The 18,351-nt window shown below is 38.3% G+C and overlaps 1 protein-coding gene across 3 annotated transcripts in view; it reads left to right on the forward strand.

Moving 5' to 3' along the window:
- EIF2AK3 (eukaryotic translation initiation factor 2 alpha kinase 3) overlaps positions 1-18,351 on the forward strand; it is a 68,799-nt gene that overhangs the window by 13,800 nt on the left and 36,648 nt on the right. The gene's annotated exons all lie outside the window — the stretch shown is intronic.

Here is an 18,351-nt window from a genome sequence, read left to right on the forward strand (position 1 = left end):
AGATGGTACTTCTAAAAACTCCTGTGACACATGACTCCAAGACTTGGGCAGCAACTTAGCTCCTCAGAGCTTTAGTGTCCTCATCAATAAGTAAGGACACTGCCTACTTTGCTGAGGTTGGGGGCAGGTTAAATGAGAGAAGTTCATTTTTCTCGCCTTTTGTCTTGACCCTGATGGATGAAGTTTCTGTCCTATTCTAGAGCTTTATTCTCTAGTTTAAGTCATTTAAAGTAAGGCCCTCTTTTGAGTTTGACTGCTGACATGGAAGCTGTCACCTCTGTTTTCCAGAATACCCTCAGCCTTCTATCTAACCAGTCTGTTCCTCTGGGACAATCCCTCCGGGTGCTCTTTTTTTTTTTTTTTTTTTGCTCATCATCAATTGTTCCCTTTCAGAAAGCTTTCTAGGGGCGCCTGGGTGGCTCAATCAGTCAAGTGTCCCAACTCTTGATCTCAGCTCAGATCTTAATCGCAGGATCATGAGTTCAAGCCCCATGCTAGGTGTAGAGCCTACTTAAAAACAAAATAAAACAAAAAGCTTTCCAACTGGTATCAAATTTGAAAAAGACAAAACCTAACATGAGGGGCTTAAGAATGACCTGATTTGTGGTGATGGAATTTTCTGATGGGGATAATGCAACCAGCACCCTATCTGCTCTTCTATAAACCCAGCCTGGATGCTTTCCTGAAGCACCCAGGCCGGTGCTTAGGGAAACAGCACTGTCCAGTCTCCACATTTGTGTGGGCTAAGCCCTGACTAAGCTTTCACAGTGCATACTATTTATCAAAGGGTACAGTTTGCTGATATATCTGTCAAGAATTCTGAACTTCTGTTGTTTTGGAATTATTAATATAAATAGCAATTTTATTGTAAATTACATTAATAAATTTGAATCAGGTATAATATTCAAATGAATTACTACTCAAGCTAAACATTCATTGATTTGTGTTCTGCTGAGATTATGCTTGGGTATGCATGTTTTGCTTTATTTTTTTAAACTAGACATAAAAAGATGATCAGCAAAATCAGAAGATTGTGAGCTGTTTACATCTGAGGTAATAATATGTTGTGTCGTGGTGGTACAAAGCCTGTGTGTTTGCAAACTAAAATAGACACATGAACAAAAGATAAATTGCATGTTATGACAAAGTAGATGCAAATAGTTGTAATATCCCGAGTGCTATTGAGTGTGTTTAAATTATGTTAGCTGTTTTTTTTTTTTTTTAAAGATTTTACTTATTTATTTGAGGGAGAGAGCACATGAGAGGGGGGAGGGTCAGAGAGAGAAGCAGACTCCCCGCCGAGCAGGGAGCCCGATGCGGGACTCGATCCAGGGACTCCAGGATCATGACCTGAGCCGAAGGCAGTCGCTTAACCAACTGAGCCACCCAGGTGCCCTGTTAGCCGTTTTTTTAAGTACAGTTCAACTTTCTCATTGTCCCTAGTCCATACCATTTTCTGTGGTTTATTAGGGCTCTCTTGTTTTAAGTGCCCTCCTTCCCACCCACTGCAAACTCTAGATCCTTTGGATAGAATACTTGTGAAATGTTGAATCTCAAGGATATTCGCAAAGTTTCATTGTGTCACCCTTACACAATAAATGACAAGCTCACTGGCCACCTTCCATTGCAGGAGAAGAATCTGAGGCCTCTTTGCATTATCTAGATTTTCATTTTCTATTTTATGGGAAAAAATAGAAAATGTAAAGATATTGACCATCTGAGATAACATGACAGATTTCCTAGACTTTACTGCTGCCCCAGGTTCTTGAGACCATTTCTTGAAACAACACTGTTTCCGGGGTTGTAATACACACCTTATGTACTTTACACACAGTGTAAGCCTCATAAAGATCTTCCTGAGGTTGATGTGTTGGTGTCATTTTATAGAAGAGAAAACTGAAGCTCTGAGAAGTTATCTGCTTGAAATTATAGACCAGCTAGATGATAAAGCTGGGATTGAACCCAGGCTTGTCTGACTGTACTCCATTCTGCCTGCTCTGGGGCCAACTTCCCATCGTGGGTACACCTCCCCATTACAAACTCAGACTGCTCATCTACTATAGCAGGTCTCAAACTGTATTGTCCCATGACCCTTTATATTCTTAAAAATTGTGGAGAGTTCCAAAGAACTTTTTCCATGGGTTGTGTCTATCTAGACTTAAACCCTGTTAGAAATTAAAAAGGAAATGTTAAAGACTTGTTATTAAATCATTTAAAAAATGAACCCATTGATGATAGCATAAAAACATATTTTTATGAAGAATATTTTCTAGTTTAAAAATATTTTAGTGAACAGAGTGGTGGCATTGTTTTGTATTTTTATAAATCTCTTTAATTTATGGTTTAATAGAAGAAAACAGTTTTCATATCTGCTTCTGCATTCGATGAGTTGCATTGTTGTTTTGGTTGAGCTATATGAAGAAGAAAATCCAGACACATACATATATGTAGTTAGAAAAGGGAGATGTATTTTAGAAGCCTTTTCAGATGATTGGGTCATTCTTTTTTGATACTATACCAAAACAAGTGGAAGTTTCTTAAAGGTTAGTTGCACTGTAGAATCTGAAACTATATCAGTGAACATTTTGTACTCTGTTACGTCAACATCCATATGTCTGTCTTGCCTTTTACTAATGCATGATGTTCTCATATCATTTGACAAATGTTGATTCAATGAGTTATACAGATCTTCCAGATGTTGACCTGTTTCTTGATAGAATATTTTAAACAAATTTGCTATTATCGCCACTGATCTCATCAGAAAAGTCTTTTAAGTATTGGGAAACTGTTGAGCTCACATTGGTAGAGAGAGATTTTGCAAAATCTGATTTTCACTTGAAAACTTGAATTTCACCACAAATATGATTAGTTGTTTTCTTTGAGGTGAGAGGTTCACTTTGTGTATTTTTGAGAAAATGTCTGACAGATACCCAAGTCTCATAAGCATCTTTTTCTCCTCAGTTTTTTAAGTAGAAACAGAGCTCTATGAACAGACAGTTCACAACTCAATCACAAGTGCTTTTCTTCAAGCTGTGTTTCATTCAGTATGTGGCAGAGGTGCTGGTACATACTTCCTCCACAGTTATGCTAGAAGAATAAAAAGATGTGTACTCAGGTCCCAAAAAGAATGAAATTAATGCTTTCTATTGCTTCGTCAGAACATTCTTGAGTGGAACTTTTCCCTTTTCCTCTTATTCTTTTCTTTTTTTCTTTTTCTTCTTGCTGCAAGTGTGTGCCAGTGAAGAATACAATGACTGCTAGTTTGGTGCTTGATTCTCTTAATTTTTGTGCTAAGGCACTAGCAGTTTTAGTCACCATTGCTTTTTCTTTTCTTTTCTTTTCTTTTTTTTTTAAGTAGAGTGTGGAGCCCAGTTCCCGGGCTTGAACTCAAGACCTGAGATCAAGAACTGAACTGAAGTCAGGAGTCAGATGCTTAACCACCTGAGCCACCCAGGTGCCCCTAGTCACCATTGCTTTTATACCCTCTGCAAATATCACCACAGTAAGAAAGCAAATAACACCTTAGTAGCAAAACTTTTTGACTCTCTGCACCTCTGAAAGCATCTACAGACCACAGTTTGAGAATTGCTGAGCTAGTATGTGATAGAAAGATAAGAATATTTGTAAGATAAAAAGGAATGTATTGTGAACTTGAGTCATCTGTTCCTCCGCAAGGTGTGCATTGCTCAACATCTATAAATTGTGTTCAGAAGTTGGACAAAATGCCACAGAAAGGACACGTGGGTGGCTCAGTTGGTTGAGTGTCTGCCTTTGGCTCAGGTCATGATCCCAGGGTGCTAGGATCGAGCCCTGCATTGGGGTCCCTGCTCAGCAGGGAGTCTGCTTCTCTCTCTCCCTCTGTGCCTCCTCCCTGCTCATTCTCTCTCTCTCAAATAAATAAATAAAATCTTAAAAAAAAAACCACAGAAAGAGGATCAAAAACTGCTATTTGAAATGCCCTGAATATGATGCATAGACTTATAATACCTTTTTAAATGCATCTGATACAGTATTTTATGAAGGTACCTAACTTTTTGTGAGAAATAGTTAATTTTCTCTGCCTGAAGCCCAGCGTTTGGTACGGAGTAAAGCCGAAGCCACCCAGTGACGGTAGGTAGATCCATGGGTCTCTGTGGGGATCCTGTATTAGAACGTTGCTTTCTCCACACTTTCATCAGGAGTGGTATGAGGATGAAACAGATAAAACCTAGAAGGCTAGGGAAGATGTATTTCCTGTGGAGCAATTAGTAAAGCTACTTATTAATCTAATGAAGAGGGTTTGATAGACTGTAATAATTTTTTTAAACCTTTATTTATTAAGTAATCTCTACCCCCCAAGGGGGCTTGAACTCATGACCTGGATATCGAGAGTTGCGTACTCTACCGACTGATCCAGCCAGGCACCCTGACTGTATAAAATTTTTTAAGTTACTGGAACGCCTGGGTGGCTCAGTCGACCAGGCGTCTGCCTTTGGCTCAGGTCATGATCTCTGGGTCCTGGGATCCAGTCCCGGGTTCAGCAGGGAGCCTGCTTCTCCCTCTCCCTCTCCCCCACCCCTGCTTGTGCTCTCTTGCTATCTCTCTCTTTCTCTCTCAAATAAATAAAATCTTAAAAAAAAATTTTAAGTTATTAATGGTAGAGCAATTGGTGACGAATCACATGTACTTTTGCTGGAATAATAAAGTAAAGCCACACAGGAACTTCTTACAATGTGTGGGATTGTGGAGGAGGGGCTGGGATTCAGGGACTTGAGTTCTAGTCAGGATTCTTCTATTAACTGACTAGATGGCCTGGCTAAATTCTTCAGTTCAGTAGAGCTTTAATTTCCTTCTCTGTAAAATTATGGGATTGCACTAAATCTTAAAGATTGTTGTAACTTCAGGAATCAGGTACCGTCAGACACATGAAAAACATAAATGAATTATCTAGAGGGAGTTTGCAATTCCCCCCCATTTTTTAAAATTACATTTAAAGATTCTTTAAAAAATAAAGCACAAATTCATTAGAAATTACTATTAGGTGCATATGTTATTGCCTCCTGGCCTGCTCTGATATTGTCCTTAACCTTCTCTGACCAAAAGGCATATAAAATAGTATATTATGTTGCTTTAGTGGTGTCTTGATTATGTCAATGAAAAAATAAACTCCTAGAGGATAAGAGAGATTAATGGTTCCATTAAACAAGCGTTTTGCATTACATTTACACTGGTATGCTGTAGGAAGGTTGAGGTGTCTTGGGACACAGATCTGATTTGCCACTCTTTCCTCTTGACTAGGTAGTTACAAACTTCCTCAAAAGAATAGTGATAAACCAAGCTAAAACCGTGTGTGTGTGTGTGTGTGTGTGTGTGTGTAAGTTCACCCCATTAGCTGTTACAGATGTGCCCTAGGTTCTAAGCCTAATACTTACATAGTAGTAGTTAAGAATTTTGTTTTTAATTTTCAAAAAGACCACCTGAGGTGAAATCTGATTTGCTTTCCTCTGGTAATTTATATGCAGATTAAATCTTGGAAAAGCGCTGAGGAGATTTGGCTGTGATTCTTCATTGGTTGTCTTATTCTTTTTTTAAAGATTTTACTTATTTATTTGAGAGAGAGAGCTAGAGTGCACGCACCAACAGGAGGAGGGGCAGAGGGAAAAGCAGACTCCCCACTGAGCAAGGAGCCTGACTTTGGGCTCACGAGGACCCCAGAATCATGACCTGAGCCAAAGGCAGACGTTTAACCGAATGAGCCACCCAGGCATCTCTCATTAGTTGTCTTAAAATTTTGTTTTGTAACATATTAGCATTGTTTTTCTTTGGGGTCTCTGGGTGACATTTGGATCCCTTCAAATCTAAGTAGAAATAATATCCTTGAACTATCTACCTTTTTGTGTTTTGGAGCACATTTATAAACACAGAGACCTTCCTTATCTTTATTTAGAATGCATGTTATAATTGTATACATATAACTAGTTTGTCCTTAGATAATACCTGTACCTTTTCTTTATTTAGAGATACCATATCTGTTTTTTGTTTCAGTTTTCTGTTAAAATGCCTTTTTCTCCCCCCTCTTAAAAAGAACAAACAACTCTATTGTAAGACTATAGTTAGAGTTTGGGGTTTTGTTTTATTTTCGGCATGTTTCTCCCCAAGGGACACCGCCTTTCTGTTTCAGACAGGTGCAGAAACAGACAACTATGATGCTAGAGCTTTCCAGCCTCCTCCTCACCCCTCATCAGACTCCATTCATTAAGAAGGGCCTTCATAGGTGGGGGGATCCTTTGAAAAGGGTATACTCTTAATGGTTAACATGATTTGTTCACAAAGAGTTCATCAGTAGACCCTCAGAGTTGTGCTTTTATTAAGAGAAGATCCATAATCTCTCTTAAAGATTCTGTAATTTACACTGAAAGATGTCTGGTCATTTTGCATTTTTTCATTTGTACATAAACCAGCACATTTTGAGCCTGGATCTGTCATTGAATATTGCGATTTATTTGGAAAAGTCACTGTCATTTGAGTCACGTAGCAAGGCAATATGTAAATAATTGCTTAGGTTAATTGCTTTTCTTTTAATTATAAGAAATGAAACAGTGCTTTGATTTAATTTTGTTTTATTAATCCCTTAGCATGGCTGAAAGCGTTGCTGTGAACTAAAACGGTTTACTCTAGCATTCATGTTGCCAAGTGAGAAATTGATTTGACCTTATTTTTTAGGAAATTGACTTTGCATGCATATTATCTACTTCATGAATGTATAATGATCTAAATGAAGGGAGAAATAGTTACTAAAATCTATGTTTTCATCATGAATGTGAAAAGTGCGCTTAAAAGTTAGTCTGATAGTTTTCCTTGAGGTATTTTGTTCTATAGGTTGATTATAGGTTGAGGAAAGAAAGAATGAAATAGTTATTATCTCCTTAGCATCTCACTGCTCTCGGGTGTTAATTCACAATCTTTGATGACAATAAATAACCAAATTGCTTCAGGATTTGTTTTTTCTTCAGCATTTCCTTTATAAAAAATTAGAAACTAAAAAAAGTCTACATTTCCTGTTAAGCAGGTCACATGGGATGCCTTCTCTAATACCCAGATCTACTGAAAGATCTCATAATCCCTCATGTTAGATCATCTAAGGAGTTGTTAACCAGGCCCCCTTCCTTAGTCTGTGAGGTATGATTCCCAGGAACACTTTATTTTCAGCAAAAAGCTTTCTTTATTCTCCCCATCATGGTAATTTCAAGGTTTTCAGGGAAATAAAAAAAGTTTTTCCTTAGCACAGTGCTGGAACATTTTTTTTCTCTTAACATCACAAATAGTCAATTCTGGCATCTTATCATCTAGTCACTGGTTTTTGTTTAAGTTACCATTTTATGTCCCATACACAGTGTATCATTTTTAAAGAAATAAAATATACAAAACTATGCCTGTTAACTTTAGTATTGTTCATCTTTGTGATCAATAAAGTATAGAACTTCTATATGATAAAGGAGAATTTTAGGGTTGGTAGAGATTTCTGGTAAATCAAGACTGGTAACAGTTTGATGTATTTAATTCTTACACTGAATTCATCTTTATTTGGCTTTGAGGCTTTGTTTTTAAATGGGTGTTATAAATCCAGGTTGGGAAAGAAATAATTGATATGGCATAGTTCAGCTTTCTGCTTTCTCCTTGAATTTACTTTTGGAGAAGCTATTTAAATTCTAAAAGCTTTTTTGCAATTTTTGAAATTTGGTGTTCATGAACCATAGTTACTTTCTGAAGTTACCTTATAGAGATTAAAGGAAGGTTCATAATGAATTTATAACTACTCAGATGAAGAGTTTATATTTTTCTTTTAAACATTTTTCTTTAATAAGCATATATATTCATACACACATGAATTACATTAGAGGTTCAAAGTAGCATTACATATACATAACAACGTTTGTTTGATTAGTACTTTAGAGTGTGTAAAGTGATACCAAACCCATTCTTATTTAATCCTTACATAACCTTGTAAAATATTCTTTTTAAATGTTTTAATGTTTTTTGTTTGTTTTAGAGAGAGAGTGCACATGAATGGGGGGGTGGGGATCCTAAGCAAGTTCCACTCCCAGCATGGAGCCCAACTCAAGGCTTGATCCAAGACTCTGAAATCCTGACCTGAGCCGAAATCAAGTCAGACACTTAACCTACTGAGCCACCCAGGTGCCCCGTAAACTAAATATTCTTATTAGCCCCTGTTTTTCAGATGACAAAATTGGGGCTCAAAATGTGTCAGAGATCTGTCTGATGTAATAAAGCCAAGACTCAACCCTAGATCTTTGGACTTAGCCCTTGCCCTCTTTCTGATGCTTCATGCTTTTTTTGTTGTTGTTTTGTTTTTGCATAGTCTTAAAAAACTCCCATCATCTAAATATTTATTCATTACAAGGGAAAAATAGTTATTGTACAGTGGGGAAACTTGGCAGACCCCAGACATCTCCTTAACCAAGTGATCAAGGTTAACATTAACAAAAATAAGACTTATCAGATATAATGCACTGAGAAGAGCACAACATCATTCCTGTGGTTTTCTTGCCAAAAATGTATAACCTCAATCTAATCACGAAAAACCACTGGGCAAAATCACATTTAGGGACATTCTACAAAATACCTGACTAGTGCTCTTCAAAAGCCTTAAGGTCTAAGGCTTTGAACAACAAAGCAAGACTGAGGAACTGTCACAGATTGAAGGAAACAGAAAAATTGGATAATACAATATGTAACCCTAGACTGGATCCTGGACCAGAAAAAGGACATTAATGAGAATACTTGTGAAATTTGAATACAGTCTATAATTTAGTTAATGGCATTCTTCCAATTTCTAAATTTCAAGATGGTAACATTAGGGGAAGCTAGATGAAAGGTTTATAGAAACTATTTGCACTATTTTTGCAACTTTTCGGTCAGCCTAAAATTATTTCGAATTACAATTTTAAAAAAATCCATACATTGGGGGAAAATTCCCAAGAGTTCCTTTTCCAACAGTCTTTTGTAAAGAAAGAATCTGAAATACAAAAGATGTGCATCATAGTGTTATTCATAATTTTAAAATTTAGAAACAACCTTTATGTTCCTAAAAAGGATGCTGGTTAATAAATTATGATCTCTGGGCTCTTGGATTTAAACCGAACCTGTGCACTGTTGACACCCCAAATATACGTCTGTGCTAGTAGAGCTGAAGGCTGGCTTCACATCTATACAAAGAGGAAGGTCTAAAAGTCACATCAAATTAGTATCTGCCACCTCAACCTCAGTCTTCCCTGTGGCTTAGCTGAAACCTACAAGTCATCCTTGAGTTCCTTTCATATCCTTGTCTTCCAGGCTGCTCCATTAACAAGTCCCTTTGGATCCATTTACTCTCTCCAGCACCATTGCTCCTCGTGATGCAAGCCCCTACCACCTCCCTTGGACCACTGCACAGGCCTCCCGATTGCTCCCCTGTTTCCTCTGTTGTCTGCGGTCATCACTGTCCATGCTGCCATCTGAGTGATGTTAAAAGAATACATCAACCTGTTCCTCCTCTGCCTAAAGCCCTCCAATGGTTCCCTATTACATGTAAAATAAGGTTCAACTTGCTTACCATTCCCTGCTGGATCCTACAAGAGCTAGCCAGGCTTTGAGCTCTGGGCCTGTCCCTCATCCTCTCTCCTCCTCTCTCCTGTGTTCTGGCCAGAGTGGCTTCACTTCAGTATCTTAAACAACAGTGCTTCATGCTTTTTGAAATACGTCAGTACTTACCCATGTATTTGTGTTTTCTATAATAATAATTATAATTCTTAATGTGCTTTATCCAGAATAATTGCTGAAAGACATGTATAGAGCAGACTTAGCTTGCTGCTCAGCATATTGTGAGCATTTAATGCCTCTTAAACATCCCTAGTGGGAGAGTCAGAGGTATCTGAACTTAACACATCCCAAACGGAACTCCTCTTTAGTGGGGTGGGAGTCTGGCAGGACTGTGCACTGGGGTACAGCAGTGCCCAAGACACATGAGATCCTTGCCCTGGTGGAACTCATGTGGCATCATGTGGAGCCAGCTGGGGACACAGATAGAGAATAATTACAGTGTAAATAATGTAGTTGAGCTGTGGAAACGGCCACATGGAAGGGTTGAACTAAGAGATTTAGCAAGGAGGTCTGACCTACCTAGATAGGAGGCCAGAGAAGCCTTCTCAGAAGAGACGATGTTTACAACTGAGATCCCATGAGGAGAAGGAGCTGCCCAGGCAAGAGATGGGCAGAGTGGCAGGGAAAGGCTGCTGTGGGAGAGGCGATGGTCTTGTGGAGGCCTTGCAGTGGGAACTATCAGAGGATGGCACTAAGAGTGAGGGCTGGGAGATGGCAAGAGAGACGAGCCTACGGAGGGAGGCTGGGGCCAGCTGATACAGGGCCTAGTAAGCTGTGTTGAGCATTTTGGATTTTATCCTGAGCCATTGGAAACCAATGAAGGATTTTTAAGTGGGAGAGATTCCTCCACAGTCAAAATGGAAAGGATTTCTTGACATTCTTTTTTGCTTTGAGACTTTCCATGAGACTCTGATAAAGCAAATGGTTGTCTCAGTGAGGCATTTGTATTACAAGCCAGTTATCGCTAACTGTGGAAGTATTTATATATATAAACACCAACTAGCAGTTGGGGAAACCCGGAAGAAAATAGAAAAATTCCTAAAATTCTACTAAAAACAATCTGTTGAAGCACTTTTTTCTCTGACTTATCAACTCTCCTGGAATTTTTAAATGTTAGAGTTCTAGAAGTTTGGGTGTAGGTCGCCTTCTCACCCTATTCTCTTTCAAGGGGATTGTGTCTCTGTTCCTATGACAGCAGCAATTCTAATTTTTCTCTTCAGCCCAGACCTCTCCTCTGAGCAGCAGACCTGTACAGGCAAATGCCTCCTTAACATCTCTGCCTGGAGAGCTCCCAGTCCCTCGGAACTCATCATATGTAAACACACTCCTGTTCTTCCTTTCTGTACCTGTTCCTAAGTCACTCCTAAATCCTCCTTTGGTCTTAATTTAATTCCAGAGAATGTCAAAATCCCTTTCTGTTTTGACTGTGGAGGAGTTGGGGCAATAGGTATAGGAGTGGAGAAAAGCAGGAGGCCTATGGATCCCCAGAGTGGTAGAAACATCAGTAGTCTGGGAACCAAAAGACACACCTTTTAAAATAGCTGTGGAAGGACACCTGGGTGGCTCAGTCAGTTAGGTGTCTGACTTTGGCTCAGGTCCTGATCTCACGGTCCTGGGATTGAGCCCCATGTTGGGCTCCAGACTCAGCGGGGAGTCTGCTTCTCCCTCTCCCTCTGCCCCTTCTCTCCACTTGTGCTAGCTCTCTTTCCGTCTCTCTCAAATAAATAAATAAAATCTTTAAAAAAAAATAGCCATGGAGACTCAATTTGAGGATCAAGTACAGTAAGTTAATGTGGGGAGTTTTGTAAAACGCTGTAATGTTAGTTTTTGTCCAAGGTCACATAGCAAGTGGCATGCAGAGTCAGGGACCCAGGAATGAGACAGGATGAGGTGCGCTCATCTCCCTGTGCACACGGCTCCATTTCATACATTGGATGCCTGCTGTGTCCCCATGTTAGCAAAACAGCTAGCATGGCCAGGAAAGTAATTGTTCAGGGAAAAGGGGATTTCCACATAATAAAAAAGCCAACACTTCCAACGGAATGTTTTTCTTGTATTTTACATCTTCCCAGGCTTCGTGAATTTTATCTTTTTATTCCTTGAGGTCATCGTTGGAAGCATCAACTATTGTGTTATTCTAGAAATGCTTGGAGTTCTTGAGGTGAGACAGAGATTGTGTGCCCCTTTAGTGAATATTCTAGAATAGCTTTTTCTGTCCTTTCCTTTACAGTCTGTGTTCATTTTTCCTTATCTGTACTCTTGACAAGTCTGAGTCTTACCACACGCTTTTTATAACTCCCTTCCCTGCCCTCCTTTTAACTTTATTGCTTCTTAGCTTGTACTTGGGACTTGGCTTTTGTAGCTCTCAGGGCCAGCGTGTTCTTTTTCCCTCTTTCTTGGTTAGGGAAAACACTGGATGCAACTCTTTGGATTTGAAAGGGTTTAATGTCTTAAGTCACTACTTGAGAAAATAACAGTGTATGCAGATCTAGCTTCCAAAGCTACAGGAGGGAAAGTTCTTGTTTATAGAAAAACTCTCACTAATAAATGCAGGAAGAATATAGAATTAGAGTCATTGTTTTATTCCCTTTATTGAAATAATAGGTCATCAGTTGTGAAAAATTGATGGAACACTTTAAAATGGAAAGATCAGGCTGACTCCCCCAAATCTACTAATTAATAGTAACAAATATGACATAACACAGGGGTTGGCAAACTTTTTCTGTAAAGGGCTAGACAGTAAATATCTTGGGCTTTGTGGGCCAGATGGTCTATGTAGTTGTGGGGAAAAGCAGTCATAGACAATACATAAATAAGTGGGTGTGACTGTGGCCCTAGAAGGCTTTACGTGTAAAAACAGGCAATGGGTACAGGTCTGCGATTCAATAGTCTCGAAAAAAAAAAAAAAACAGGCAGTGGGTCAGGTTTGGCTTGTAAACTGTAGCTTACTGGCCTTCAATGTAAAAGGACATATGTAGCGCCACCTATGAAGTAGTCTTATAAGAAAACCAAACCTGCATCAGATCAAAGCTCCAGGTTTAATCACACACTTTTCAGAAAACACAGGGGATAAAGGAACAAGTTAAATGACATGCAAAGCCAGACTGTGGGACATTCTATAGGATAAATAATAATCTGGTTTCTCAAGCAAATCAGGCCATGAAAAAGGGGCTCCTATGGGGGAAAAAAGAATCAAATGTAATATGTGGAGTTTGAATTCCTTGTTGGAACAAACCAATTGTATATCTTTGAGACAATCAGGGAAGTTTATTTTATTTTTTTTTAAAGATTTTATTTATTTATTTAATTGACAGAGAGAGAGAGAGAGAGAGAGACAGCGTGAGAGGGAACACAAGCAGGGGGAGTGGGAGAGGGAGAAGCAGGCTTCCGGCCGAGCAGGGAGCCTGATGCGGGGCTCCATCCCAGGACCCTGGGATCATGACCTGAGCTGAAGGCAGTCGCTTAACCAACTGAGCCACCCAGGCGCCCCAGGGAGGTTTAAATATTAGATGATTTTAAGGAATTACTCTCAATTCTGTTAGATGATATTAGCATGGTAGTTACTTTTCAGCAACGAATACTGAAGTATTTATAGGTGAAATGGCATGGTGTCTGGGATTTACTTTAAAACATTCTAGTAAACAAATATATGTCGTGGGTGGATGGAGGACAGATGAAACAATTGGCAAAATTTAATAATTGTTGAAACTGAATGATAGATTCATGAGGTTTTCTTAGTCTCTTTATACATTATATGTTTCAAAATGTTCAGAATAAGTTAAAATAAAGTTGAATATACCCCAAAAAGTGTAAGTGTCAATGGTGGGGGTGGGGGTACATAGAAAAAAAAGGAAGAACCAAATTTAAAAAATGTATTTTATACAGTTAGAAGAATTTTTGTTTTTATTGCTGGTTATATTCATTTTAGTAGTAGCACATCCTTCATTTTCTCAGTTGAAGTTCCTTCTGTCACTTGGCAATAGAATTCTTATTTTCACATTCTAATTTCAAATAGCCCTCCCTGATTACATGTGCCACTGGTATTCATTATGCCATTTAGGTTTCGTTCAGAAATAGAAATTGAATTATTTTACCAGACTGCTTTGTGATTGCATGGATAAAGATCTTGATTGGCTCTTTGGCCCTGAGTTTGCCAACCAATGTGAAAACCTTTTATTTTAAAATTATGAACAGGAAAAAACAAATGGAGGAGAAAAAAACGCATAAAATAACAACAATTTATATTTTTAAAAAAATGACTGATAGAGGAAGCAAGTCACGCAGTCTGAGAGTCAGAGCAGCAAATCAGAACAAACAGCTGCTCACAGAGACGAATCAGTGGAATGTGGAAGTGCATCGCATCACCGTAACCTACATTTTTTCTACCAAGAGATTTGCAGCTGACTCCCTGAGTGACTCATTCCTGTGCTGGGAGGGTGAGGTAATGCTCTGGTGAGGGCTGATGTCATCTCACTACCTGAACTGCATGCATATAGCATTTCTTGTGGTTCTCAAGGAAAAGCACCATCTGCTTTCACATACACTGCCTGAAAGACTTCACAAAGATTGGTGCAAGGTTAGCAGTCGTGGGGATGACTCATAAGCAGCCAATTAGCGAAGAGCAGCTATTTCAAAGTGAGCTTTTAAAATGAGAATGTAGAAATACAACATGATGATTAAGTATTGAATCATAATGCTTTTTTGTTGTTTTGGGTTTTGCACTTTTCTCACTGAGTTCATGCTGTTGAAGATTTCATTTTTAAAACAAGGCAGCTTTTCTCAATATGGTCCATCATGTCAAATCTTCTTGGTTGTTTAAACCACATATATGTATGTATGTACGTGTATAATTTTTTTTTTTTTAGTATTTGTGCTGCTGAAGCGAGCACTAAAGCTTATTTTTATTGTAGAAAAGTTTGTTTTCTTTTACATTTGGAGGCAGATAGATTAATCTTAAAGCAGAGATGAATTTTAGTCCATATTAGTTTGACAGTATTTTGTTTTTTAGTTTTGGGGGGTTTTTGCAGCACTTAGGAGTCATTGTGTTTCTTAAGGATCTGTTACTACTTTAGGAGAAAAGAGGTGGTTAATGGAAGAGGAAACAAGTCAAAATAAATGTTATCTGTTTACTACAGACCTTCTGACCCCTCTTCCTCTTTCTTTTAGTGAGGCACACCTGCTTTCCTTGTTTGTACTTAACTAGTACTACTGTTGATATGACCAGACGGCTGAAATACGTGTTTTTTTAACTCTATCATAATTTGAATTTACAGTTTTAGTGAATAAAATAAAGAATACCTAACATAATATGAAAGGTAGAAAGCAGTAAATACTTGATTTTCTAACTGATATGTAACTCAATATGGGAGATCATATTGGCTACATACTGTTTTCGTAGGGTATGTTTACCAATGACCTAACTCTGTTCTTAATGACAGCTTCAAGTTGGACATTCTACAAAAGATAAAAAGAAAAGTTTTAATTTAAAAAAATAAAATAAGAAAGCAAAGAATAAGATAGTGATGTGAAAACTCTAAGGTAAATAAGAGGCGGTATACTGATGCCATTTGAGAGTTTATTAAAAACCCCCAAATGTTTTTTCAATAAAGAATAATAGTGATCTTTAAATAGCCAGAATTAGAAAAAGTCAATTATCATATGGTTTCACTTATCTGTGGAACATAAGGAACAGCATGGAGGACCACAGGGGAAGGGAGGGGAAAATGAAGGGGGGGACATCGGAGGGGGAGATGAACCATGAGAGACTATGGACTCCGGGAAACAGAGGGTTTTAGAGGGGAGGGGGGTGAGGGGATGGGTTAGCCTGGTGATGGGTATTAAGGAGGGCACGTACTGCATGGAACACTGGGTGTTAATACACAAACAATGAATCATGGAACACTATATCAAAAACTAATGATGTACTGTGTGGTGACTAACATAATAAACAAATAAATAAATAAATTCCCAGAATTATGACAAACTTTTGTTTTAGTGCTATGGCCTTCTGAGTTTAATTACAGAGCTCCTGTAAGGCCTTTTTCTTTTCTTTTCAACCTCTTACTTGGAAATAATTTCAAACTACAAAAAGTTGCACAAATAAAATGATACACCCCCCCAAAAAAAGACCAATCTTTATATACCAAGATTAACCTACCCCAAACCTTGTTTGCTTTATCATTTGAGTTGTCTCTCTTCCTTTTTCTTTCCCCCAACCTCTCCTACACATTTTTTTTTTCCTAAAACACTTGGAGATAAATCAGCTATCCATCCATCATGGCCCTGTACTCCAGATGCTTCAGTGTGTATTCCTAATAGAGATAGTCTCTTACATAATCACTACATAGTTATCAACTTTATAAATTTATATTGATACTTTAATCTGCCATCCATATTACAGTTTTATCAGTTGATCTCGTACAGGCATATCTCATTTTACTATGTTTTGCAGATACTGCATTTTTTTAGAAATTGAGGGTTTGTGGCAACCCTGCATCGAGCAAGTCTGTTGGCACCATTTTTCCAACAGCATTTGCTCATTTCACGTCTCTGTCTCACCACTGGTAATTCTCACAATATTTCATACTTTTTCATTGTATTTGTTAAGGTGATCTGTGATCACTGATTGTGACTAGCTGAAAGTTCAGATGATGGTTAGCATTTTTTTAGCAATAAAATATTTTTTAATTCAGGTATGTACATTATTTTGTAGACAGAATGCTACAAATACAAATAGAATGTAGACAAGTGCTAGTGCACATTTGACAGACTACAATATAGCATAAACGTAACTTTTACAGGCACTGAGAAACCAAAAATTCATTTGCCTTGTTTTATTGAGGTGGTCTGGAACCAAACCCACAATATCCACAAAGGATGCCGTGATATCTTTTATAGTGTCCTTTACCTCCAGTACACCCTCTGGTTTAGGGTCAGGTAGTACATTTATTTGTCTTGTTAGACTCTTTTAATCTAGATTTTCCCACAGACTATGTCTTTTATGATATCAACATTCTGAAGAATATGGTCTCTGCCCTTTTATTTAATGATATAGAAATTTCTTCATTTCAGGGAACCTGGGTGACTCAGTGGGATAAGTGTCCAACTCTTACTTTCAGCTCAGGTCGTGATATCAGGGTCGTGAGTTTGAGTCCTGCAACAAGCTCAGTGCTGGGTGTGGAGTCTGCTTAAGATTCTCTCTCTCCCTCTCCCTCTGCCCATTCCCCTCCCCACCCCCCACGTGTGCGCACACATTCCCGTGTGCACCTGCTCTCTCTCAAAAAAAAGAAAAAGAAAAAGAAAAAAGAAGTTTCACTGTGCGCTTGTCTAGTGTTTCCTGGTGATTAGATCTAGGTTGTTCATTCTTGGCTTAGAATCCTGCACAGGCGAAGTGCCCTCTCTCAGGGTGTCACATCTGTCCGTCACTGGTGATGTTAATTTTGATCATCCTGTCAAGGTATTATCTAAATTCTCCACTATGTAATTACTGGGTTTTTTTGTTTGTTTCTGTTTTTAGTTTCTTGTAACTAATCAGCAGTCCATGGGTAGACCCTTTAAGACCGTGCAAATACCCTATTCCTTGTCAAAATTTCCACCTTCCTCGATTTAACACCATTGCTGATTTTTGCTTGATATAGTCTTTACTATGATGGTTGCAAAATTTTAATTTTTCCAACCTCACCCCTCCCTTCGTATTTACTAGTAGACACTTGGCATTTTATTGCAATAAGAGCCTTCCCTTCTCCCCCATGTATTATTTATCTATATATTATCAGTATGGACTCATGAATTATTTTTTCCCCCTTCAGTACTTAATTATTTTGGTACTTAAGTTGTTCCAGATTTGCTCAGTGGTGTACTTCTATCTTTTCTGTGCACATCCTTACTGTCTAGAATAATAAGATGTTAAAGTCTCATCCTGTCCCTCCCCTGCTCCAGCTCTGGAATTAGACATTTCTCTGAGAAGCCTTGATTCCTTCAGTGGGCAGTAGAATTGGAAAACAAAAGCTGGGCACTAGGTTTGGGTGCATTGCTTTTACAGCCACTGTATAAACATTGTAGAAACAGAAGTGTAGAAACATTAGTGTATGTGGTAAATATTTCTTACAGGTACAGTAAACAGTTTTTGAGAATGTAATGCTATCTCAGTTTATAGTTACAGCAAAAGGTAAAGTACAGTGTTGAGAAACGGGAAGATCTTTGTCAGCAATCTTACACTGCTAAAATTTTCTTGGACTTCAAAGCAAAAGCATAAGTGAGGCCAACTTGAAGGCCAGATGGGATTTCAGTGGGCAGTGTTGGTACTGGAGGATGTTTCAGGGAGAAGAAGTGACATTGACAATGACATCACTGAACAATAATAGTAACGCATAAGTGGTGATGCCCGATTTCTACCCAAAAGTGGAAGACAAAGAAGAAAAGGTTGTTTGAGGTCATGTTTAGAGGACTTTGAATGTCAGATTTAGGATTTGGGGTCTTTAATAAGAAGATAATCGAGAACTGTTGAAGATTTTTGAATAATGTCATAACAAGCTTAACTCTGACTCAGAGATTAATCTAGAAGATACGTAGAGTTTAGATTGAGGAAATTGCCAGTTTAGAACTATAAAGAGGCTGTTATAATAGTTCAGGCAGGAGATATAGGGATTTGAACTAGAACATGAAAGAAGTGGATGAGAAGAATGGTTTTCTACCAGCCCTTGAGAATTCCAA

Source organism: Eumetopias jubatus, unplaced genomic scaffold (assembly GCF_037043125.1).
Source record: "Eumetopias jubatus isolate StellerSeaLion01/CBP00866 unplaced genomic scaffold, mEumJub1_p1.0 scaffold_9, whole genome shotgun sequence".
In the NCBI taxonomy this organism is placed as follows: domain Eukaryota; kingdom Metazoa; phylum Chordata; class Mammalia; order Carnivora; family Otariidae; genus Eumetopias; species Eumetopias jubatus.